Source organism: Pelobates fuscus, chromosome 1, assembly GCF_036172605.1.
Source record: "Pelobates fuscus isolate aPelFus1 chromosome 1, aPelFus1.pri, whole genome shotgun sequence".
NCBI classification, from domain to species: Eukaryota; Metazoa; Chordata; class Amphibia; order Anura; family Pelobatidae; genus Pelobates; species Pelobates fuscus.
In genome coordinates, this window is record NC_086317.1 from 203,984,540 (window position 1) to 204,006,428 (window position 21,889).

General features: G+C 46.4%; 1 non-coding gene across 1 annotated transcript; it reads right to left on the bottom strand.

The window, feature by feature from the left end:
• Positions 1–1,930: 1,930 nt before the first annotated feature.
• On the bottom strand, positions 1,931–2,004 carry TRNAT-AGU (transfer RNA threonine (anticodon AGU)). The gene has a single exon. It is a non-coding gene; the product is annotated as a tRNA-Thr (tRNA).
• Between the last annotated feature and the right edge of the window lie 19,885 nt (positions 2,005–21,889).

The following is a 21,889-nucleotide window of genomic DNA, read 5'->3' on the forward strand; positions in this document are numbered from 1 at the left end:
GGCGGAGCAATGGTAAGACAACTCACAAATGGAGTCCCAATACATAAAGAAATCTGTAGTAGGAGAACCCCTCCTTGAAGGTAAAACACAGTCTTCTTTCACACAGGATGAGGATGGGATGATCGAAATACACTGGGTATCCCATTACTTGATTCAAGGTCCATCAGATACCCCATAGTGGAGTCTGCCAGACCATCTTGCCAGGTTGGGGAAGCCTCTGAATTGTAAGGTAGGGACCCACCTCAGAGCAGAATGCCCTTGTGCTTTACTCCCTGATAAAATGGCCAACACAACGAGATTTTCATGTCCAAGATGAGATTTGACCCTACAAGGTTTGAAGGCAACCCATGACAAACTCCTGTACCTGCTTGGATCACTGTTCAGATCTTGTTCTTCTCAGACCTGGCGTTGTCACAGCATTTCATTAAACACAAATGCCATAAGGGGCTCAATGCTCTACTGGTAATGCAAATGCAGAAAGACACAAGGCCACACTCCTGCAAATAGAAATCAAACTGGCGGATTCAGGTTCTAAGGAACTTGGACCCTTAGTGAAGGGACTACTTTTCAGTGAGCCTTTCATCCTGGGTGTCTCTTCATTGGCCCTCTCGTTCCACAGGGGCAAGTACAGGAGAAGTGGTGCATGAGGCAGAGGACAAGTACGCTTCTCCTCATGTGAGTTTCCCTCTAACATGTCCTTCCAACAATTTTAGAAAGTTTGTACCCTTTTTAGAGGATTGGATCAAGATTTGGATTCTCTGGAAAGGTACAAGGTTATGTTAAAGAGTTCCATTCTCCTCCTAGTGTAATGCACGCTCCTCATCCATTGCTGGTTTCCTTGAAATACGAGACCCTCATCGACGAGGAGATCCAAAAACTATTTTCCAAGGTGCTGTTCAGTACGCTTCGGAAGAAGGTGGGTTTTTTTCAGTAACATCTTTCTCGTCCAGGAAAATACAGGGGACTTTTGAACCATTATCAATTTGCATCAACTTAACGCGTTTGTGGCATTTCTGTAACAGCTTACCTGAGGTGGGAGTCCGGTAGGCAGAGATATATGCTCACCCTTCCAATTAAACACAGGCCAAGGTGGTCAGGTAAGAATTCACCTGGCCTGTGAGTCTGTGTATGGGGGCTGTGCAGTATTTAGCTCCAAGTCGCAGTACAGGTAAGGACACAAGCAAGAAAATCGTTGAGGGTAAGCCAAAAGTCAGAGGGTGCCAGAAGTCAGGATAAACGATAAGAAAGCCAAGGTCAGTAGCCAACTGGAGAACACTGGATCACAAATACAAAAACAGGAACCAGAGTTAATGAACTGACACTGCCCTCAGGGAGAGGCAGTGTCTTATAGAGATAATGTATTGGTGGACCATGATTGACAGGAGCAGTCACAGGTTAAGTCCAGCCCCCAATGCTGGAGACATGGCAGGGTTAAGTTTCAGGCCAAACCAAGAACTGGCTCAGAGGCAGGAACACAGGCTTAGCATCCAGGTTCAAATACCTTGTTGGGCACTTCTGGGGCTACCTCGTCTGGATGTCACGGTGAGAACCGTGACAATTTCAGGATAAGAGGCATCCATCTGTTGCGGGATCTTCTCAAGAACAATTGGTTCACTCATCTCGATCTAAAGAAAGTGTGTCTTCCAGTGCCTGTCGAACACACCAGTCAGCAATTCATTCTATTAGTTTTGTGTGGTCTTCCCTGCCAATTTAACTGTCTGGGCTTTGGACTCAGCTCAGCTCTTTGGTGCTTCACAAAACTTTTGAAGCCATTACTGGCTCATCTGAGGTCCAAGGGCATGTGGTGCCTGATATGCCTTGACATCTTGTTGATTTTTTTTATGACTCATAGAAACATAGAAACATAGAATGTGAAGGCAGATAAGAACCATTCGGCCCATCTAGTCTGCCCAGTTTTCTAAATAAAAATAGGCACTGCAGAGATTCGAACTAAGGATCTCCTGTTTACTAGACAGGCGCTTTAACCAACTAAGCCACAGCGCCACAACATTTTTAATGGTACTCATTTTATCTACCTCGGAAGGATGAAGGGCTGAGTCAACCCTGCCGGGATTTGAACCTGCGACCCAAGGGTTAGAACAGATTCTGATGATGCATTAGCCCACTGAGATATTTCATCGGACTCAGTCTCCCTGCTGTACTCAAGATTCATTGTTCACTTTCTCGAGTTTTTAGATTTCATGGTGATGAGAGAGAATCACCTTTTCTACTCATCCAGTTTCTCGACTTCAAGATAGACTTAGTCAATTACATTCTTAATCTACCCCTCTCCAAGTTCTCGCCCATCAGAATGACATTCATTGAATTCTGGATCTAGACTGCATCCCTCTTCGTCTACTCGTATCACTCGTCAGCTCTCAAGATTCTTCAGTTGGCTTCCGGACCTGGAATGCGAAGCAGTGGATGTTTTTCTCCAAGATTGGCTTGTTCAAGGGGTATATGCATTTCGACCATTCTTGATATTGGCAGGAGTCCTTCACCAGGTTCATTTGCAGAGGATAACTCTCCTTCTCATTTCTCCTCCAAGTTGGTTCCCGGACCTGCTGGAATTATCTCATATCTTTGTCCCTATCCATAGAACCCCCTGTGGGTTAGGATCTGCTGGTTTGTCGACTTCTACAAGAGATTAAGTTGTCTTGTTCCCTGGCACCTAAATATTCTCATCTGTGGAAGTGTAGTGTACCCATAATCTTAATTTTAGTAATGACAGGGGGGAAATATTTTCCCTGCCATCTTCGTCCCACCCTTGCATTTCATTTGCTCTACTGTTTATATGTTTTCTCAAAATTTTTTATATTCTTCAGTATTTATTTGCCATGTGGGTGGTTATGTAGTTACTTCTGTCTATGTTAGTTTAGGACAGTCTGGTTTGTTTTTGTAAATTTTTATTTTTGTCGTGCTTCAGAGTAACAAACAATCTTGCTCTCCCCTAACGGCAGTGGCACGATAATTGGTATACACCATTAAACAGTAAAGAGCAAACGATTATACAGCAAATTTTTTGTAGTAGTATTTTCTGCATGCTTAACGGTACGTTCTGGCTGAGATAAACATTTGAGCAGTTGTTTACAAGTATTAACGCGTGTAGTTTAGCTAAGGAAACGTCAGAGGTAAACACTGGACTATTTATACTGAGTAACATGCCAGGCACATAGGAATCAGCTTGCTACTGTACAATGGTAACAGGGATAATTAAAAAGCGTAAAGTGCCGATACCGTCATTATTACTTGGAGTCTAAGAGGTTAGTAATTAGCCATGGTTAAGGTAACAGCAATGCCAGTGGTTGCCTGCTATAGGTACATGAGTAATTAGTAAAACTTGCTAAACCGCGCAAAGGTAGTAGATGGGAATAACCCCCGAGGCCACACTTCTAGATTTATATCTGCATTGCCCATGGAAGAACAAGATTTCACGCTAAATCATAGGTAGAGTCGTTGGTGAAGATTAAGAACATAAAAGAAGAAAACAAAAGCATTAACACATTGAGGTATGTTAGCAGACATTGCAATGTCGAGGTAAAGGTGGCCCTGACCACAGAGTCCAGCATCAACCTATTCCCTGGCTTGGGCATGCGTGGAAGCTGTCTGGGGGCTTTTCAAGGCAGGAGTCGAGCATGGGAGTCCTCCAGCCCCGGGCTATGTGGAAGACCGGCATCACCGGGCTACAGACTCTGGTTCTCCGACACAAAGCCAAGTCTTTTCCATGCAAGGGACAGCAGAAGTTACTGGTGGTTCATCACTGCCAGTGGCGGTGGTTCTTCAGGCTCCATGGCAGATGCAGGGGTATTATCCCTGGTGGTCTTCTGCCCAGGTGGGCCTAATTAAGCAGTTCCAGGTGCTGAACAAGGGGTAGCTTCCGGAGGGGACTCGTTCACCTCCCGCTGATCTCTACTGTGCCCTTCCTCCTGGATCTGGTACGGTGTCTCCATACCACAGGCCTCCAGTTTCGCCCAAAAGCTTGCGAAGAGCATACCCATGTTATGGTGTAGTCGCTCAAATGGGTCTTGTAGAGTCCTCATTGATTGTGTCTTGCTAGGCATTGGTAAATCAAGCATGGCAGCCATTTTAAGCGTGATGGCTTCAGCTTGAGTTCGTGTCAAGGCAGCTGTTTATAGCCAGCAGAGTTATGAGGAGTATGGCAGGGGTAGACTGGGATGACCCACACTGGTCCAAAGGGGGGGGGGGGGCAGCTTTGTACAGGTTTCACTCCGCCGGGTGAAGGAGTCAAAGAGCGTCCATCTCTCCTCAGCCCACGCTTGCATAGGTCGTTCTGGTAACGTAAGCCCCAAAGTTTAGTATCCCCGGATGCACCAACGTCCCCTTGACTGGGTGATTGTCGGTAACTGTCCGGGTGAGCAAGCGGCCCGGGATTATTGTCGATTATTTGACCTGGTTTGTAGAGCTCAGGCGATGCACGTCTCGTCCGCTCTGAATCCAAGCTCCGCCCCCCTGTTTGGGATTTTCATAAATGTGTTTGCCTTGATGTTATTATAGAAAGTTTATTATGCTGATATGCCATTTCAGATGCCTTTCACATATCTGTTTCTTTCAGTGTTATCCTCACTCACCTACAACATAAGATGGTTTGCAAGTTATCTATGGTTACACTTTCTGCCCGCCTAGGGATCTCACAGAACATGTTCAATTGATCTTATTTATTCCATATTGTTCTGTATATGTGTTATCGTTAGTTCACAAAAAAAAACAAGTGCATTGTATATCTTTTCTGATTGGTTGTTAGTTTATGATTGACCTGTGTTGCTAGTGTTCAGTAAAGAAAGTTTAATGCAAAATGTTCACCTCCTGTCATTTCTAAAATTAAGACTACAGGTACACTACGCTAGCATAATCTACAATTCAGCTGCATGAGTCATGATTCACAGAGTTATGTAATGTAAGAACAATTACTTTCAAGGGATTTTTATTTTATATCTGTTTGTTTTTTCCTGTCATTTCTGAGGCAATTTAAATGGCTCCACTCACAACTTTAAGCAAGTCAAATGTGTTGCTCCTACACCAGTATTTTGCATATCTCACTGACCTTGGAGCTTGAAATCTGTCTTTTAAATCTTTTTTGACTTTTGTTATTTTATTTCTATTTCTAATGTAAAACTGAGAATCGTATTAAGCAAACACATCTCTAGACTAGATTGATCGATTGTAGACAGTATCTGGTGAACTCCATGCCCGTGAGGGTTAAGGCAGCACTGGAAAATAATGGTGGCCACACAAAATATTGACAGTTTGAGCCCAATTTGGACATTTCCACTTAGGGGTGTACTCACTTTTGTGGCCAGTGGTTTAGACATTAATGGCTGCGTGTTGGGTTATTGTGAGGGGACAGCACATTTACACTGTTATACAGGCTGCACACTTACTACTTTACATTGTAGCAGAGTGTCATTTCTCATGAAAAGATATAATAAAATATTTACAAAAATGTGAGGGGTGTACTATATATGAGTCCATATCACTTTGTGTAACATAGCTGCAAGATTTAAGTGGGTGTGAGATTGTATTTCCTTTTCTCCTTATTTGACTGTAGAAGTATAAGAATAAAGTTTACATTCGTCACTACTTATTGTATCAAAGGATTCCCTAACCTAACCTGTCACTTTTATTTAGTGAATTTACGCTCCTGCTGCCCATTCACAACAGATAATAATCACTGGAACAAGGCCAAACCCTATAGCTAAATTGGGACAAATGGTTGAAAACATTATTTTTGTTTCCATCTAGATATACGGTAGTTTATATTATTTAGCTTTTTTGATGGCTAATTGCTTTACTTTTGCCTTGCCAAGTATGCCATTGCCTTCACAATCTCACTTTATTGATGCAGAGATTGCTAAACTAAGTGACATTGGTAGTGTTTCCAGATCCACTATGTTTTTCTGCACATATACGAGGGTTGTTCAGAAGTAATGCCTGTTTGCTATTTGCTCCACTTGCCCCTTTAATAATATCAGCGCTGGGAGTGAGAGCCGGTCACTTCTTGCCAAACACTGAGCAGCTGTGTCTGTGTATTTTTGTGTTTCAGTGTGTGTATCTGTGCGTCTGTGTGACTGTGTATCTGCATGTGTGTCTGTACCTGTGTGTGTGTGTGTGTGTATATGCATGTGTGTCAGTGTGTGTATCTGTTTTCTGTAGCTGGATGTGTGTCAGTGTGTATCTGTATGTGCATGTGTTTCAATATTAAAGAGAAGCTGCATTCAATCCCAGCAGCCACCCGGTGCTTCGGAGCAGGACCAGCAATCCCGTAACGATAAGGCAAAATATAAATTCTCCAGGCACTCAAGGTGTTCAAACCGCAGGCAGTGTTAATAGAACAGAAAAGAGCAGCAATGTTTCAACTTGCTAAGAGGTCTTTGTCAAGCTTGACAAAGACCTCTTAGCAAAACTTCCTGCGGCGAGAACACCTTATGCCTTATGTAAGAACACCTTATGCCTTATGTAAGTGCATGTGTGTATGTGTATCAGCGTGTGTATGTGGCAGCGCTTATGTATATGTGCATACATCTCAGCTTTCAAACACCAACACTACACACAAATTAATATACAGTTGCAAGAAAAAGTATGTGAACCCTATGGAATGATATGGATTTCTGCACAAATTGGTCATAAAATGTGATCTGATCATCATCTAAGTCACAACAATAGACAATCACAGTCTGCTTAAACTAATAACACACAAAGAATGAAATGTTGCTGTAACGGCTACCCAGATAGAGAGAGGGTTTCTGCCGTTGAAGACGTCCTTTTTCCCTGCAAGCTGCTGTGGAGAAGTAGGCTGATGTAATCCCATCCACGATATCCAGAGTGAGGAGCAGGTTCAGCTGTAAACAGGAGCAGAATAATATTCCCAAATAATCCCCTTCCAAGAACGAGACGAGGCTACGTTTTGAAGGGTCAAGAAGAACTGAGGACTGGAACACCCAGCCTGCTTTTTATTAGAAATAGATACACACAGAACACTCCCAGGGGGAGGATGAAAACAACCAATAATACAGATGGTAACACCCCCACGTCTCCTCCCCTCAGATAACTACATAACCCAATTAAAATGTCCACATTTTTCCACCAGTTCTGGATGTACCCCAAAAACAGGGGGTACAGCTTTAAATCCGGTAGCGCTGGATAGCTCTCCTTCAGGGGGACAATATATCCAAAAATCACCCCATTCGGATGTATAGTTCGGGAGATACAACGTTCCAAAGTTTTGACCGACCGCACAGACCAACTAGCCGAAATTAGTTCCATGAGTTTTGGCCTTGCGGTCGGTCTCCGTTCGCACGGTAAAAAGGTATGATATTCTTGCCATCCATGCGAATCGCGGAGTTCGCTGGAATCCCCATAGATGATTGCATATAACTACCGAACGAGGGGACGTTCGGTAGTTTCCGTACGAACTTATGGAGGTCTGGAGGACTCAGCGGTGTTCGCCTGTTTGCGTATCCGTTTTCAGTTCCATGCGGTTACAGGCAAACACCGCTGTTCGCACACAAGATGGCCGCGAACACGTGCAAAGTCCCGAAATGGTGGCCACCTCTGTATTACACGCGAAATTCGCACGGAACCAGACGAACAGAGGAATGAAACGAATGGATGTGTAAATTGTAATTCCCTTGTTTGTTTCACATCCACCAGAGGTTGGGAGGGATCTGTTACACTGCTCCCCTTTTGTGGAACACTCCGGCAGACCCGGATTGATCCTTTTCGGGTCAACTTGGGGCTGTCCGGTCCTTTGTTAAGGCAATAGTTCTGTTTGTCTGGACAGACCGTCCGCGTTCCCATTAAACTTGCCAGGGCGGTATTGGATGGAGAAATTGTATGGCTGTAGTGCGAGACTCCATCTCAGTAAGCGTCCATTATCTCCAGCTACTCTGTTCAGCCATACAAGGGGGTTATGATCAGTAATTAAGGTGAATTCTTGACCATACAGATATGGGGTCAATTTCTTTAGGGCCCAGACCAGGGCTAAGCACTCTTTTTCCACTGCCGCGTAACTCACTTCTCTAGGTAACAGTTTTCTGCTGAGATACGCGACAGGGTGTTCGCCCCCGTCTTCGCCGACCTGGCTTAGCACTGCCCCCAGTCCGTACATGGACGCATCTGTGTGGACGACAAATCTTTTGTTAGGGACGGGGGCAGACAAAACAGGTGCATTGATTAAGGCTTGTTTCAAGGTTTGGAATGCTGTTTCACAGGCGGGAGACCACAGGACTACCCTAGGTAAGTTCTTCTTTGTTAAATCTGTCAAGGGTTTGGCGATGGCGCTGTAGTCAGGGACAAATCTCCTGTAGTACCCTGCTGTCCCTAAAAATGCTAACACTTGTGTCTTAGTGTGGGGTGTGGGCCAATTGGCTACGGCCTCTACTTTAGCGGGTTCTGGTCGTTGTTTCCCACACCCCACCCTGTGTCCCAAATACTGAACTTCAGCCATGCCAAAGTTACACTTCTCCGGCTTCAGAGTTAGGCCGGCGGCCCTAATCTGATCCAACACAGTCTCTATGTGTTGTAGGTGTTCCCCCCAAGTCTCGCTATAGATCGCAATGTCATCCAGGTATGCGCAAGCGAAGTCCTGGAAGCCATCAAGGAGGCGGTCCACTAAGCGCTGAAAAGTAGCTGGGGCGTTTTTCATCCCGAAGGGCATGACCTTAAACTGGTACAGGCCAAACGGGGTGACAAACGCCGACTTAGGGATAGCGTCCTTGGCCAGGGGAATCTGCCAGTACCCCTTGCACAAGTCAATGGTGGTCAGATAGCGTCCCCTGGCAATGCGATCCAATAGCTCGTCTACTCGGGGCATGGGGTATGCGTCTGTCACAGTTCGGTCGTTGAGGCGTCGGTAATCGACACAGAACCGGGTCGTCCCATCCTTTTTGGGGACTAGGACGACGGGAGATGCCCAGGGACTGTCGGATGGCTCTATAACCCCTAGTTTTAACATCTCCTGAATCTCCTTCCTCATCTCTTCTTTTACAGCTTCGGGAATTCTATAGGGAGTTTGTCGGAGCGGGGCTTGTCCTGGGGTTTCTACGTAATGGGTCGCTACAGGTGTGTAACCTGGCTCCTGGGAAAAGGTTAATCTCTTTTCAACTAGTAGTTGCTGGAGTTGTTCCCGTTCTGTGGGAGTTAATCGCTCCCCTAGCTGTACTGTATTAAGCAGAGTTTTGGACTCGGGGTTGGCTAATAGATCAGGGATGGGGAGACTGTCAGGGTCCTCAGTGGCGGGGATGCATATGGCGGCTATGTCTTCGGGCCGTTCTTGGTATTCCTTTAATAGGTTTATATGAAAGGACTTCTGTATCTTTTCGTCCTTGCTACTGGCAATGATATAGGTGGTGTCACAGACCTGGGCTACTACTTTGTAGGGGCCTTGCCAGGAGGTCTGCAATTTATTTCCTCGAACGGGTTTAAGTACTAGAACTTTCTGTCCTACCTGGAATGTTCTCAGCCTAGCGTTCCGATCGTACCAATGTTTCTGCCGACCCTGGGCCGCATGGAGATGATCCCGGGCCATCCGGGCTAACTGTTCCATACGGTCCCGCATTTCTAGCACATATGGTACGATGGGGACACCTTCGTGTTCCGTCTCTCCCTCCCAGTGCTCTCGGATGAGGTCGAGGGGGCCTCGCACCCTCCGTCCATAGAGCAGTTCAAAGGGAGAGAACCCAGTGGACTCCTGCGGTACCTCCCGGTAAGCAAACAGGAGGTGTGGCAAAAATCGCTCCCAGTCTCTGTATTCCGCCGTAAAGGTCCGTAGCAATTGCTTTAGGGTACCATTAAAGCGTTCACAGAGACCGTTAGTCTGGGGGTGGTACGGTGAACTAAGTAGGGGCTTAATACCACAGACCTTCCACAACTGCTGGGTTAAGTCTGCGGTAAACTGGGTCCCTCTGTCCGACAAGATTTCCTGGGGAAATCCTACTCTGGTGAATATCCCGACTAGCGCACTGGCGACAGTGTCAGCCTGGATATTCGTCAGAGCGACGGCTTCTGGGTAGCGGGTGGCATAGTCCACCACGGTAAGAATGTATTTCTTACCAGAGGGACTGGGGTTAGGTAGGGGTCCTACTAGATCGACTGCCACCCTGCTAAATGGTTCCTCGATCACAGGCATAGGGGACAGTCGAGCTTTCGGATGATCCCCTCTCTTCCCCACCCTCTGGCATACATCACACGTGCTACAGTAACGGCGCACGTCCTTCGAGATTCCTGGCCAAAAGAAGGTCTGAGTGATTCTGTAGGTTGTGCGGTTACCCCCTAGATGTCCTGCTAACGGAATGTCGTGGCCAATTCGGAGAAGCTCCAATCGGTACTTTCTAGGTACCACTAATTGGCGCTTCTGCGAAGGAGCACAGCCTCTCTTCCTGCCTTCGGTTAATCTGTATAATCGGTCCCCCTCCCATATAAAACGTTCCCGCTCATCCCCTCTATTGTCAGCTAGTTCTCGGTACTTTCGGAGGGTGGGGTCCTGTCTAGTTTCCCTCCCAAACTCCTCTGGGGTGTCCCAAGCTAGCGGTCTATCTGTAGTGTCATTGCTAGGTGTCTGTCGGTGGCTTACCTGGGTCTCCCGACCTGTTGGTGGATCGTCCTCGATACGGGTCTGTGAGCGGGTGGTCACGGGGCAAGCCGCAGCAGTAGTGGGTAAAAAGGCCGAGGTTAGAGGGCCAATATCATTGCCCAACACGACCTCAGCGGGTAGGTTGTCCATAATGCCCACCGTGGTCTTTCCTGACCCGACTCCCCAATCCAAGTGTACCCGGGCGGTGGGTAAGCGAAAGACAGCCCCCCCTGCGACCCGAACAGCAACAGTACGGTTAGACACAAGTTCTGGTTTCACCAGATGCTTCTGTATTAAAGTGATGGTAGCGCCAGTGTCCCTTAGGCCTTGTGCTATCTGTCCATTTACACGCACCTCCTGACGGTGGTGCTGGCGATTATCTGGGGAAGCCGCTTGTATGGGGTTGGCCTCATATAATATTCCCAGACATTCCTCAGGGCTCCCTTCAATTTCCAGGCAGTGAGCAGCAGCGGGGCGTGAAGATGGGCTTTCGGTGTTAGATGTGCGCCTCCAGTTATTATTGGCTGATCCCAACGGGCAAACACGGGCAATATGTCCCAGGTTGCCGCAGCGATGACACGTCACTTTGTAGGATTCCCGGGGCTGGTTGTTAGACCCTTGAGGACGTGGAGGTCCTGGGGGTACCGGGGCCCGGAATTCTGTGCGTGCAGCGTAGGTTGGGGTGCGGGCCTCTGTTCTAGGTGCTGGTCGTGTAGTACCTTGGCTCACTTTTCTTGTTTCCACATATTCGTCCGCTAGTCGTGCTGCCTCATTTAAGTTGGCTGGGCGGCGATCTCTCACCCAATCCTGTGTATCTGCCGCCAAATCTTGGAAGAAATGTTCCATCAAGAACAATTGTAGCACTTCTTCTCCGGTGTTAGCATTGCACCCTTGCATCCAATGTGATGCCACCCTTTGTAGCTTGTTTGCCCATTCCATGTGGGAGTCCGCTGCCTTCTTTTTGGACTCCCGGAAGCGACGGTGATACGCCTCTGGGGTGACTGCGTATCGGGTGAGTAGTGCAGCTTTCACCCGCTGATATTGTGTGATATCTTCGGCCGTGAGTGCCCGAAAAGCCTCATTTGCTTTTCCTGAAAGTTTTCCAGCCAGAATAGTAACCCATTGGTCTGGGGGTATCTGGTGCAGTGAGCACTGCCGCTCAAAATCTGCCAAATACCCATCAATTTCTTCCTCATTTTCTGCAAACGCTTTAAATGCAGTAAATTGTATTTTCCTCCCTGCAGCAACGGGAGGAGGAGTAGGAACTATATGTGTACTAGCTTGTTGCGCCAATACATGTTCCGTGTCTTGCCTCCTCTTAGTCTCGATCTCCTCTTTTGCGTTCTTGAACAGTCTGTCTAATAGCTCCGTGGTCTTTTCTGGATATAATGCTAATCTTCGCTGTACAATAGCAGTGAGTACATCGTTCTCGCTGACCGGTGCAATAGGTTCAGTTACCTCCATGGATCTATCCATTTCGTCCAGCTCCAGTAGGTCAGCTATCAGCTCTCTCCTTGGTCTGTTACTGGCACTCCTACCACGATTTTCCAATAGATCTTTCAGTGTGGGTCTTTTCAGCTTTGCATACTGAGACTCCATTCAGCACTTGCTCCTTGGGCAAAAAGAACCATCCCACCGCTGCCACCAATGTAACGGCTACCCAGATAGAGAGAGGGTTTCTGCCGTTGAAGACGTCCTTTTTCCCTGCAAGCTGCTGTGGAGAAGTAGGCTGATGTAATCCCATCCACGATATCCAGAGTGAGGAGCAGGTTCAGCTGTAAACAGGAGCAGAATAATATTCCCAAATAATCCCCTTCCAAGAACGAGACGAGGCTACGTTTTGAAGGGTCAAGAAGAACTGAGGACTGGAACACCCAGCCTGCTTTTTATTAGAAATAGATACACACAGAACACTCCCAGGGGGAGGATGAAAACAACCAATAATACAGATGGTAACACCCCCACGTCTCCTCCCCTCAGATAACTACATAACCCAATTAAAATGTCCACATTTTTCCACCAGTTCTGGATGTACCCCAAAAACAGGGGGTACAGCTTTAAATCCGGTAGCGCTGGATAGCTCTCCTTCAGGGGGACAATATATCCAAAAATCACCCCATTCGGATGTATAGTTCGGGAGATACAACGTTCCAAAGTTTTGACCGACCGCACAGACCAACTAGCCGAAATTAGTTCCATGAGTTTTGGCCTTGCGGTCGGTCTCCGTTCGCACGGTAAAAAGGTATGATATTCTTGCCATCCATGCGAATCGCGGAGTTCGCTGGAATCCCCATAGATGATTGCATATAACTACCGAACGAGGGGACGTTCGGTAGTTTCCGTACGAACTTATGGAGGTCTGGAGGACTCAGCGGTGTTCGCCTGTTTGCGTATCCGTTTTCAGTTCCATGCGGTTACAGGCAAACACCGCTGTTCGCACACAAGATGGCCGCGAACACGTGCAAAGTCCCGAAATGGCGGCCACCTCTGTATTACACGCGAAATTCGCACGGAACCAGACGAACAGAGGAATGAAACGAATGGATGTGTAAATTGTAATTCCCTTGTTTGTTTCACATCCACCAGAGGTTGGGAGGGATCTGTTACAGTTGCCATGTTTTTATTGAACACACCATGTAAACATTCACAGTGCAGGTGGAAAAAGTATGTGAACCCTTGGAATTAATAACTGGTTGAACCTCCTTTGGCAGCAATAACTTCAACCAAACGTTTCCTGTAGTTGCAGATCAGATATGCACAACGGTCAGGAGTAATTCTTGACCATTCCTCTTTACAGAACTGTTTCAGTTCAGCAATATTCTTGGGATGTCTGGTGTGAATCGCTTTCTTGAGGTCATGCCACAGCATCTCAATCGGGTTGAGGTCAGGACTCTGACTGGGCCACTTCAGAAGGCGTATTTTCTTCTGTTTAAGCCATTCTCAAATTCTATTTCTTAGTAATAAAGCAGCTGTAAAGATCAAAACATATGTAAAATAATGATTAAGGGAAGAGCGCACATACACATAAAAAGAATATATTTGAGGAGAGTATCTAGAAGCAGTTTAAGCAATTGCAGCCAGTTATGAAGTTTATCTCCCATATTAAAATTAGCCTAGGACCCACCAATATTTGGTAACTTAACAAGGTGTGGCCATATGGTGTAACCAAATTCCCATATTTCTTTGCTGAATTTAAGAAGCTGTGTAAGATTTAAAACTATATCTTTGTGTTCCCTGTTCCTTTAATCTATATTTCACCACTAATAAGATGTGCATGTTCTGGTTGTGCCACTCAATTCCCCATTTTTGTCTCTGGCGAAGTCCGCAATATGTTCCTTTCAGAAATGGTTCAGTGAGAATTCCCTTAACAATGTGCAACAGTATATCCATACTTTTCATCAGAAAGAGTGATTTGTAGATAATGCTGGTTTAACGGCTGCTTTATTGGAGAATCCTGTGTGCAATCACTTGCCTATTAGAGAGAAACTCCAGCAAAATGTATTATTGTAACCTTTCCCAAGAGAGTCCTAAAGAGTGTGGCAGCACAGTCATGAAGGAGAGAGTCCTATAGGTTGTTTCAATGTAAATTTTCCCTGGATTTAACACAGAATTCTGCAGAGCGCTACAATGATGACTTAAACCTTTATTTGTTTGTATGAAAGTGTGCAAAATGTTGCAAATTAAACTCAAAAAGAATATACACATGAGTTTGTTTTAAATGCCAACCATTAAGATATGTTGCTAATTTCTTCTAATGACAGCAACGTCATAGTGCTGTTATTTATTGTTATTTATCATGACGGCAATATGGAATGTGTTTGAGAGAGGATAAGAAAAGGATACGTTATGAGGGATTAGAGCAGGCTTCCCCAAACTGCTGCCCTCCAGTTGTTGCTGAACTACAACTCTCATGATTCTCAGCCTATTTTATTCATAGAATCATGGGAGTTTGGGGAAGCCTGGGTTAAAGGGTCTTTTGTGCTACAGGATTTTGGATTAAAATGAGAATCATGGCAGTTGCAATCCATAGCATCTTGAAGGGAGTTAATCTGTATCACTAGGCCCCCAATCTTATGTTCTATCTGATCTTAAACACTCCCATAATTCCGAGTTTCCCTAAACTTACTGCATGGGGAACATTGCAATAACCAGGATCATTACAGTACCGGGTACAGCAGGGAATCTGGTGCTTCAATGATGACAATCATTAATAACAGTGCTTTAATGCAGTGGTATTAAAGCATCACTATAATGATACATGACCTGTATGTGCATGTCAACAAGTGAATCTACCACATATCTCTGGGACCCAAGAAGAATGGTCAAATTCTTTTTGTGAGAAATTAAGCTGTTTAGTAAACTTTAAATTGAAGAGTTAAATTGAAGAAAATTTGACAAAGGCATCACACATTTTAGATCAAAATATCTAACTAGGATTTTATTATATTTAAAAATAATGTAATTATTTGTTTTGCCTAAAATGCAAGGTTCTCTTGACAGGATGAATGAAACAGTAGAGGTATTTTATGCTAATGATATCCAATACTCTCAGTGTAATTAGCACTATAGAAAAAATAACCGTTAGAGGGTTAATTATGAGTCTCCGTTCTGACCCTGTATGTCCGAGAAGTCCTGACAAATCTGGATTATAATATCTTCCATGAGAAAAAAAACAACAAATGTTTATGGAGTACCTATCTCTGCTATGGAGCTGGATTTCTGTAAAATATTACTGTAGCTCAATATTTCTCTCAGGGTTAAACACCCATCAGTCGCTTTAGAAAACTAGCTAAAAATATATATTTTAATAACCCTAAACATGTCACTTTTATCTTCCCACGCTCCCACACGGGAAGGAGAGCGTCACTCATTCTCTGCGGCGCACTGTCTTTTATCTGAGATGTTAAGAGCTCAGGGGGAGATGGGGGAGCGAAGGGGGGCAGGCCCTGAAATGAATGGAGGAGATGACTGAGGGAGAAAAAAAGAAAGCAGAGAGACACAAGGAAGGAGAGAGAGGAGTGAACAGAACTAGGAAGAGATTAAAAGAAAGGGAGGAAAGAGGAGAATGTATAGAGATTGCAGAGACATAGTGAGTGAGTTGAGAGAGAGAATACAGTAAAACAGAAAGAATTGTTATGTTTTCTCAACTACTGTATTGCAGAAGGTCAAAGATGGCTGTTCGCGCTCACCAGAAAGAAGGAAATACACTACTGAAAACTGTTAAGTTACCAGACAGTCACTCTTTTATGTTTTATTAAAATAATATGGTTGCAACAGCAAAGTGGTTAAATATTACAGTATCACGCAGACAGGCATAACCCTGTTATTTTTGTTTTGCATGTTTTTATATTTAGTAAAATCAGCATCTCCTCATAGAGATGAATTGAATCAATTAATCTCTATGAGGAAAGTTCAGTGTCTGCATGCAGAGGGAGGAGATACTGAATGTTTGGATGCATTTTAGGCAGCCATGACCCAGGAAGGATCTCTAACAGCCATCTGAGGAGTGGCCAGTGAAGTTATCACTAGGCTGTAATGTAAACACTGCATTTTCTCTGAAAAGAAAGTGTTTACAGCATGAATGAGTGTGTGTCAGTGAATGTGTGTGTCAAATCAGTGATGTCTGTGTGTTTGTCATATAGTGTGTGTCAGTGAATGTGTGTGTGTCTGTCAGAGTGTGTGCTTAAAGGGACACTATAGGCACCCAGACAACTTCAGCTCATTGAAGTGGTCTGGGTGCAGTGTCCCAGTCCCCTTAAACCTGCAAGTGTAATTATTACAGTTTCCCAGAAACTGCAATAATTACCTTGAGGGGTAACTCCACCTTTAGTGGCTGTCTACCAGACAGCCATTAGAGGGACTTTCGGGTGGTTAGGTGACCAAAAGTCGCCTAATTGATGCTGGACGTTCTCCAGCATCTGCTAAATACCCATAGAATTTTAACCCCTTCAGTGTCCAGTGGGGGAGGGGAGGACAAGATGGAGGGGATGCACTATAGGGAATTATAGTGCCAGGAAAACAGCTTTGTTTTCCTGGCACTATAGTATTTCTTTAAAAGTAGCAGGAAAAGGTGGAGTCTAAAGAGTGAGTGTATATGTGTGTCTGAATGTGTGTGCAGGGCCGCCACCAGGGGGTGACAGCCATGACGGTTGTCACGGGCCCGGCGGCCCTGGGGGGCTGGCCACCCGGGCCCCACGTGGAGCCGTGGAACTGCATCTGCACCAGGGCACATCAGGTGGCCCAAGCATTTAGGGCCACCCAATGGGCCCTATTATCTTCAGGGGCCCGGTCAGCGCTGTATTAGCCCCCGGGCCCCTTTTTTTAAAAAAATGCAGCCGCACGCAATTGCTGCTGGGAGGAACTGACGGCTGGTCACTTCTTCCCAGCTTACTCCGCGCGGGAAGGAGGACGCAGCCTTTTGAAGGCCGAGAGGAGAGGCAGCCGTCACCCATCATCCCCAGCCACCCTCCTGCAATGCAAAGGTAAGGAAGACGAGGGTGGCTGAAAAATTAATTGCATGTATGCCTGCCTTACTGCCTGCATGTCTGTCTGTCTGCCTGTATGTATGCATGTATGTCTGTATGCCTGTTTGTCTGTATGCCTGTCTGTATGTATGCCTGTCTGTATGTATGCCTGTCTGTATGTATGCCTGTCTGTATGCCTGTCTGTATGTATGCCTGTCTGTATTTATGCCTGAATGTCTGTATGTATGCCAGTATGTGGTTGTATGTATGCATGTATGTATGTATGCATGTATGCCAGTATGTGTCTGTCAGTATGTATGTATATATCAGTATGTGTGTGTATCTATGTATGTATGTCTGTCAGTATGTATGTCTGCGTGTATATGTGTGTGTGTGATGTATGTATGTCTGCGTGTATATATGTGTGTGTGTGTGATGTATGTGTCTGTCAGTATGTATATTTCAGTGTGTATGTATGTATGAATGCATGTATATGTGTGTGTGTGTCAGTATGCCTGTATGTGAGTGTGTGTGTATCTGTATCTCCTTAATCATGTGTGTGTGTCTCGGTATGTGTGTATCAGTATGCCTGTATGTGTGTATGTCTGTTTCAGTATTTGTATCTGTTAGTATGTGTGTATCTTTCTGTGTGAGTCTGTGTCCGTTTGTGTCTGTGTGTGTATTCCTGTGGGCGGGATTTGGAGGCGGGCCCTGTGCGCGGACTTGGGGGCGGGCCCCCAGGGGCACAGACCTTGCGCTGTGTTACGGGCCCCAAAATTTCTGATGGCGCCTCTGTGTGGGCACGCGTTTATATATGCATACAAGTGTTTTGTTATTTTTTGGGGGTGGGGGGGGAGTTCCCACACTTTTTTCCCCAGGACTTGACCCCAGCCTCATACCACTAATACGAATCCAAATATGATAATACTGTTATTCCTAATACTTTCTCACTCCAGTTTTGTTCACATCACTACCACCATAACCACCTCAAACTGGAAAACAAATTATCATACACCATGGCCTGCTCTGTTGCTGCAACTTATCTGCTGAGTGCTGGTGGAGAGTGATCAAAAATAGCCCTCTTACCCCCACCTCAAAAAATTATAATGTATCCCATTCACTATATGGCAGGCCCGGACTGGCCATCGGGCACACCGGGCAATGCCCGGTGGGCCGCGGTAGCCATGGGCCGAAGCGGGCAGGGAGATCAAAGGATCTCTCCTGCCGGTCTTTGCAGGGCCGACACTATCCGAGCGCCGGTCCTGCAGTAGTTCACGGCGAGCCGGTGGGGAGATCAAAGATCTCCCTCGCTGGCCCACATACAGTATACTGCGGCCGCCGGGGGAGAGAGTGAAGGAGCCAGGAGAGGACCCGGCGGAGCTCCTACTTACAGCTCCGCTGGGTTCCTCTCGTGAGATTCGGAGCGTTGCCATGGCAACGCTCCGGGTCTAGCGGGAGTGAACTCTAGCCCCACAGGCTAGAGTTCACTCACCACGAGGACCACCAGGGATGGATGACAGCAGCAGTATTCCCCCCTCCCAGGCTAAGGGTAAGCAGGGAGGGGGGAAATAATCACCCAAGTCACATCAGCCTCACTTGCTCACAGACACCCTGCACATTTGGCACTCACAGCATCATCACTCACACACACACACTGCACCCCTGACACTGACAGCACCCTCACTCACACACACATACTGCACCCCTGACACTGACAGCACACACACACACTGCACCCCTGACACTGACAGCACACACACACACTGCACCCCTGACACTGACAACACACACACACACTGCACCTCTGACACTCACAGCACCCTCACTCAATCACACACACTGCACCCCTGACACTCACAACACACACACACACTGCACCCCTGACACTCACAGCACACACACACACTGCACCCCTGACACTGACAGCACACACACACACACACACACACACTGCACCCCTGACACTGACAGCACCCACACTGCACCCATGACACTCACAGCACCCTCACTCACTCACACACACTGCACCCCTGACACTCCCAGCACACACACACACACTGTTCCCCTGACACTCACAGCACACACAGTGCACCCTCACACACACTGCACCCCTGACACACAGCACACACTGCACCCCTGACACACACAGCACACACTGCACCCCTGACACACACAGCACCCTCACACACACACACTACACCCCTGACACTCACAGCACCCTCACACACACACACACTGCACCCCTGACACTCACAGCACCCTCACACACACACACACTGCACCCCTGACACTCACAGCTTCCACACACGCACACACACACTGCACCCTCACGCAAACACAGCACCCACTCACACACATAGCACACTCACGCAAACACATCACCCACTCACACACAGCACACACATACTGCACCCATCACACACACAGCACCCTTACCCACATAGCACCCTCACGCAAACAGCACCCATCACTCACACACACTACACCCCTTACACACACACACACACACACTGCACAATATGCTTTCCTAGCATTTTTGTCTCCTGGTATCCCAACTATGGAGACATCAGAGACAAATTTCAAGCAAACACAGTGCAAGCATGTTATTAAACTTGCTTGCGCTGTGCAGAACAAATACAGGGTCTTTTTCTCATGCCAGAGCTCTTCAGCAGAGCTCTGCGCATGGTCTACCCTGGAAGAGCATTGAACCAACATGCTCACTTTGTGATGGGGCGTGCTTGTCATTGGTGATGACAAAACACGCCCTATCTGGCCCGGCCCCTTTTTTAGTGGGCCACTGTAATGAAAAAATGCCTGGCCCGAATTTTCTTCCCAGTCCGGCCCTGCTATATGGCCAAACAAAAATGATGTCCAAATTCCTATTTTTTATGTCACTTGCCCTTGCAAATTATGTGGAGTCTAACCCTGGTCCCCCAGCTAATTCTAGCCTTAATCTCACCACTCAAAAAGGCATCTCTTTTGTGCACTGCAACATACGTAGCTTACTCCCTATACTGGATGCACTGCAAGCCTGGTGTTCTCATTACAAACCAAAAATCATTGTGCTCTCAGAATAATGGTTAACGACTAAAATACCAAACTCCACCATTGCAATACAGGGTTATTCATGTTTTAGAAACGACAGAGCAAAGAGAAGAGGAGGCATTGTTATTTATGTAGACAAGTCCATAAAATTTACTCCTTTAAAAAAACTATAACTCCCCTTGTGCCTTGGATTTCCTTTCCGGCACAACTGAGATCCCTTTCAGTAAAACTATCATTGTTGCTGGAATCTACCGCCTGCCTAGCTCTCCGGTGCACTCTCTTTCTGACATAGCCCAGCTAAGTGAAACTGTAGCTCAAAACCAAAAAAGTGAACTGTTGGTTTTTGGAGATTTTAATATTAATTGGCTGAATCCTAAAAATATTATAGATAAATAGACTTTGCAGCTAACACAATTAATTTATTTCCCAACTCGCATTAATATTTAAAGCCAGAACCATACCTTGCTAGATTGGATTCTCTACAGTTGTCCTGACAGAATCCAGGAGGCAGGTGTTCTCCCTAACAGTTTCAGTGACCACTGTCTAGTGTACTGCATACGCAAAATAAAGGCCACTAAATCCCAAGATTATAATTATTATTATTATTTCTGGTATTTATGTTTATTTTATTTATCACTGGTATTTATAAAGCGCCAACAGATTCCGCAGCGCTGTACAATTAGTGGAGAACATACAATATACACACACACAAATACATAAGGTAGAGAGGGCCCTGCCCATAAGCTGAAATCTTACCATTTAAGCTCTTTTATACAAAGTGCATAGGTAGATAGCCCGTGAGCTTACAATCTAAAGGATACCGTGGGGATATGAGACAAGAGATAGCAGGGGAAATTTGGAAGTGATGGCTAAATAAGGAAACAGAGAGTTGCAGCTCTTGGTGGAATATAGAGGGAATGAAGAGGTAAGTGAGTGAGAATTGTAAACAGCTGGAGGAGCATGCTATAAATTTAGGGGGAACCTGCTATAAATTTAGGGGGAAACTGGGTGGGTTGGCTGAGCCGAGTAAAATTGTAGACAGGGCCGGACTGGCCCACCGGGATACCGGGAAATTTCCCGGTGGGCCGTCAGCACCTGGGGCCGGGGTGACCTGCGGCCGCAGGGGAAGCTCTTCTTGCGGCCGCAGGGATAACTTGAATGGCGGCCGCAGGGGAAGCTCTTCTTGCGGCCGCAGGGATAACTTGAATGGCGGCCGCAGGGGAAGCTCTTCTTGCGGCCGCAGGGGGAGCAGGCTGTTCTGTCTCTGCTCCCCCTCCCTCGCGCGCTAGAAAGAGACCGGCGCCGGAATATGACGTCATATTCCGGCCCTGGTCTCATTAAGCTGCGCGCGAGGGAGGGGGAGCAGAGACAGAACAGCCTGCTCCCCCTGCGGCCGCAAGAAGAGCTTCCCCTGCGGCCGCCATTCAAGTTATCCCTGCGGCCGCAAGAAGAGCTCCCCCAGCCAGCGGCCAGCAGACCTCTGGAGTGACCTCCAGCGGCCACTAGCCCACCCAGCCGGTCACCCACAGGTAAAATTTGTAATTCTGTCAGTGTGAGTGTATGTGTCATGGTGTGTGTGTGTGTCTGTGTCATGGTGTGTGTGTCATTGTGTGTCTGTGTCATGGTGTGTGTGTATGTGTCATTGTGTGTCTGTGTCATGGTGTGTGTGTCTGTGTCATGGTGTGTGTGTCTGTGTCATTGTGTGTCTGTGTCATGGTGTGTGTGTCTGTGTAATGGTGTGTGTGTCTGTGTCATGGTTTGTGTGTCTGTGTCATGGCGTGTGTGTATGTGT